The following is a 5000-nucleotide window of genomic DNA, read 5'->3' on the forward strand; positions in this document are numbered from 1 at the left end:
TGCTGCTATAACAGCCTCCACTCTTCTGGGAAGGCTTTCCACTAGATGTTGGAACATTGCTGCTATAACAGCCTCCACTCTTCTGGGAAGGCATTCCATTAGATGTTGGAACATTGCTGCAGGGACTTGCTTCCATTAAGCCACAAGAGCATTAGTGAGGTTGGGCGATGAGGCCTGGCTCGCAGTCTGCGTTCCAATTCATCCCAAAGGTGTTCAATATGGTTGAGGTCAGGGCTCTGTGCAGGCCAGTTAAGTTCTTCCACACAGTTCTCGACAAACCATTTCTGCATGGACCTCGCCGTGTCATGATGAAACAGGAAAGAATTTTCCCAAAACTGTTGCCACAAAGTTGGAAGCACAGAATCGTCTAGAATGTCATTGTATGCTGTAACTTTAAGATACCTCTCTGACTAGGAGACTGGCTGAGTGGTGGTGGTATCTCTCTGACTAGGAGACTGGCTGAGTGGTGGTGGTATCTCTGACTAGGAGACTGGCTGAGTGGTGGTGGTATCTCTGACTAGGAGACTGGCTGAGTGGTGGTGGTATCTCTCTGACTAGGAGACTGGCTGAGTGGTGGAGGTATCTCTGACTAGGAGACTGGCTGAGTGGTGGTGGTATCTCTCTGACTAGGAGACTGGCTGAGTGGTGGTGGTATCTCTCTGACTAGGAGACTGGCTGAGTGGTGGTGGTATCTCTCTGACTAGGAGACTGGCTGAGTGGTGGAGGTATCTCTCTGACTAGGAGACTGGCTGAGTGGTGGTGGTATCTCTCTGACTAGGAGACTGGCTGAGTGGTGGAGGTATCTCTGACTAGGAGACTGGCTGAGTGGTGGTGGTATCTCTCTGACTAGGAGACTGGCTGAGTGGTGGTGGTATCTCTCTGACTAGGAGACTGGCTGAGTGGTGGTGGTATCTCTCTGACTAGGAGACTGGCTGAGTGGTGGTGGTATCTCTCTGACTAGGAGACTGGCTGAGTGGTGGAGGTATCTCTGACTAGGAGACTGGCTGAGTGGTGGTGGTATCTCTCTGACTAGGAGACTGGCTGAGTGGTGGTGGTATCTCTGACTAGGAGACTGGCTGAGTGGTGGTGGTATCTCTCTGACTAGGAGACTGGCTGAGTGGTGGTGGTATCTCTCTGACTAGGAGACTGGCTGAGTGGTGGTGGGACTAGGAGAGTGGTGGTGGTATCTCTCTGACTAGGAGACTGGCTGAGTGGTGGTGGTATCTCTCTGACTAGGAGACTGGCTGAGTGGTGGTGGTATCTCTCTGACTAGGAGACTGGCTGAGTGGTGGTGGTATCTCTCTGACTAGGAGACTGGCTGATCTCTCTGTGAGACTGGCTGAGTGGTGGTGGTATCTCTCTGACTAGGAGACTGGCTGAGTGGTGGTGGTATCTCTCTGACTAGGAGACTGGCTGAGTGGTGGTGGTATCTCTCTGACTAGGAGACTGGCTGAGTGGTGGTGGTATCTCTCTGACTAGGAGACTGGCTGAGTGGTGGTGGTATCTCTCTGACTAGGAGACTGGCTGAGTGGTGGAGGTATCTCTCTGACTAGGAGACTGGCTGAGTGGTGGTGGTATCTCTCTGACTAGGAGACTGGCTGAGTGGTGGAGGTATCTCTCTGACTAGGAGACTGGCTGAGTGGTGGTGGTATCTCTCTGACTAGGAGACTGGCTGAGTGGTGGTGGTATCTCTCTGACTAGGAGACTGGCTGAGTGGTGGTGGTATCTCTCTGACTAGGAGACTGGCTGAGTGGTGGAGGTATCTCTCTGACTAGGAGACCGGCTGAGTGGTGGAGGTATCTCTCTGACTAGGAGACTGGCTGAGTGGTGGTGGTATCTCTCTGACTAGGAGACTGGCTGAGTGGTGGTGGTATCTCTCTGACTAGGAGACTGGCTGAGTGGTGGTGGTATCTCTCTGACTAGGAGACTGGCTGAGTGGTGGTGGTATCTCTCTGACTAGGAGACTGGCTGAGTGGTGGAGGTATCTCTCTGACTAGGAGACTGAGTGGTGGTGGTATCTCTCTGACTAGGAGACTGGCTGAGTGGTGGTGGTATCTCTCTGACTAGGAGACTGGCTGAGTGGTGGTGGTATCTCTCTGACTAGGAGACTGGCTGAGTGGTGGTGGTATCTCTCTGACTAGGAGACTGGCTGAGTGGTGGTGGTATCTCTGTTCTCTCTCTGACTAGGAGACTGGCTGAGTGGTGGTGGTATCTCTCTGACTAGGAGACTGGCTGAGTGGTGGTGGTATCTCTCTGACTAGGAGACTGGCTGAGTGGTGGTGGTATCTCTCTGACTAGGAGACTGGCTGAGTGGTGGTGGTATCTCTCTGACTAGGAGACTGGCTGAGTGGTGGTGGTATCTCTCTGACTAGGAGACTGGCTGAGTGGTGGTGGTATCTCTCTGACTAGGAGACTGGCTGAGTGGTGGTGGTATCTCTCTGACTAGGAGACTGGCTGAGTGGTGGTGGTATCTCTCTGACTAGGAGACTGGCTGAGTGGTGGAGGTATCTCTCTGACTAGGAGACTGGCTGAGTGGTGGTGGTATCTCTCTGACTAGGAGACTGGCTGAGTGGTGGTGGTATCTCTCTGACTAGGAGACTGGCTGAGTGGTGGTGGTATCTCTCTGACTAGGAGACTGGCTGAGTGGTGGTGGTATCTCTCTGACTAGGAGACTGGCTGAGTGGTGGTGGTATCTCTGACTAGGAGACTGGCTGAGTGGTGGTGGTATCTCTCTGACTAGGAGACTGGCTGAGTGGTGGTGGTATCTCTCTGACTAGGAGACTGGCTGAGTGGTGGTGGTATCTCTCTGACTAGGAGACTGGCTGAGTGGTGGTGGTATCTCTCTGACTAGGAGACTGGCTGAGTGGTGGTGGTATCTCTCTGACTAGGAGACTGGCTGAGTGGTGGTGGTATCTCTCTGACTAGGAGACTGGCTGAGTGGTGGTGGTATCTCTCTGACTAGGAGACTGGCTGAGTGGTGGTGGTATCTCTCTGACTAGGAGACTGGCTGAGTGGTGGTGGTATCTCTGACTAGGAGACTGGCTGAGTGGTGGTGGTATCTCTCTGACTAGGAGACTGGCTGAGTGGTGGTGGTATCTCTGACTAGGAGACTGGCTGAGTGGTGGTGGTATCTCTCTGACTAGGAGACTGGCTGAGTGGTGGTGGTATCTCTCTGACTAGGAGACTGGCTGAGTGGTGGTGGTATCTCTCTGACTAGGAGACTGGCTGAGTGGTGGTGGTATCTCTCTGACTAGGAGACTGGCTGAGTGGTGGTGGTATCTCTCTGACTAGGAGACTGGCTGAGTGGTGGTGGTATCTCTCTGACTAGGAGACTGGCTGAGTGGTGGTGGTATCTCTCTGACTAGGAGACTGGCTGAGTGGTGGTGGTATCTCTCTGACTAGGAGACTGGCTGAGTGGTGGTGGTATCTCTCTGACTAGGAGACTGGCTGAGTGGTGGAGGTATCTCTCTGACTAGGAGACTGGCTGAGTGGTGGTGGTATCTCTCTGACTAGGAGACCGGCTGAGTGGTGGTGGTATCTCTCTGACTAGGAGACTGGCTGAGTGGTGGTGGTATCTCTCTGACTAGGAGACTGGCTGAGTGGTGGTGGTGGTATCTCTCTGACTAGGAGACTGGCTGAGTGGTGGAGGTTTCTCTCTGACTAGGAGACTGGCTGAGTGGTGGTGGTATCTCTCTGACTAGGAGACTGGCTGAGTGGTGGTGGTATCTCTCTGACTAGGAGACTGGCTGAGTGGTGGAGGTTTCTCTCTGACTAGGAGACTGGCTGAGTGGTGGAGGTATCTCTCTGACTAGGAGACTGGCTGAGTGGTGGAGGTATCTCTCTGACTAGGAGACCGGCTGAGTGGTGGTGGTATCTCTCTGACTAGGAGACTGGCTGAGTGGTGGTGGTATCTCTCTGACTAGGAGACTGGCTGAGTGGTGGTGGTATCTCTGACTAGGAGACTGGCTGTTCTACTCTCTGACTAGGAGACTGGCTGAGTGGTGGTGGTATCTCTCTGACTAGGAGACTGGCTGAGTGGTGGAGGTATCTCTCTGACTAGGAGACCTGGCTGAGTGGTGGTGGTATCTCTCTGACTAGGAGACTGGCTGAGTGGTGGTGGTATCTCTCTGACTAGGAGACTGGCTGAGTGGTGGTGGTATCTCTCTGACTAGGAGACTGGCTGAGTGGTGGTGGTATCTCTCTGACTAGGAGACTGGCTGAGTGGTGGTGGTATCTCTCTGACTAGGAGACTGGCTGAGTGGTGGTGGTATCTCTCTGACTAGGAGACTGGCTGAGTGGTGGTGGTATCTCTCTGACTAGGAGACTGGCTGAGTGGTGGTGGTATCTCTCTGACTAGGAGACTGGCTGAGTGGTGGTGGTATCTCTCTGACTAGGAGACTGGCTGAGTGGTGGTGGTATCTCTCTGACTAGGAGACTGGCTGAGTGGTGGTGGTATCTCTGACTAGGAGACTGGCTGAGTGGTGGTGGTATCTCTCTGACTAGGAGACTGGCTGAGTGGTGGTGGTATCTCTCTGACTAGGAGACTGGCTGAGTGGTGGTGGTATCTCTCTGACTAGGAGACTGGCTGAGTGGTGGTGGTATCTCTCTGACTAGGAGACTGGCTGAGTGGTGGTGGTATCTCTCTGACTAGGAGACTGGCTGAGTGGTGGTGGTATCTCTCTGACTAGGAGACTGGCTGAGTGGTGGTGGTATCTCTCTGACTAGGAGACTGGCTGAGTGGTGGTGGTATCTCTCTGACTAGGAGACTGGCTGAGTGGTGGTGGTATCTCTCTGACTAGGAGACTGGCTGAGTGGTGGTGGTATCTCTCTGACTAGGAGACTGGCTGAGTGGTGGTGGTATCTCTCTGACTAGGAGACTGGCTGAGTGGTGGTGGTATCTCTCTGACTAGGAGACTGGCTGAGTGGTGGTGGTATCTCTCTGACTAGGAGACTGGCTGAGTGGTGGTGGTATCTCTCTGACTAGGAGACTGGCTGAGTGG

At 53.5% G+C, this 5000-nt stretch overlaps 1 pseudogene; it reads right to left on the reverse strand.

Moving 5' to 3' along the window:
- The window catches only part of LOC124032398, a 170936-nt pseudogene that overhangs the window by 700 nt on the left and 165236 nt on the right, over positions 1 to 5000 (reverse strand).

Source organism: Oncorhynchus gorbuscha, linkage group LG03 (genome assembly GCF_021184085.1).
Source record: "Oncorhynchus gorbuscha isolate QuinsamMale2020 ecotype Even-year linkage group LG03, OgorEven_v1.0, whole genome shotgun sequence".
NCBI lineage: Eukaryota > Metazoa > Chordata > Actinopteri > Salmoniformes > Salmonidae > Oncorhynchus > Oncorhynchus gorbuscha.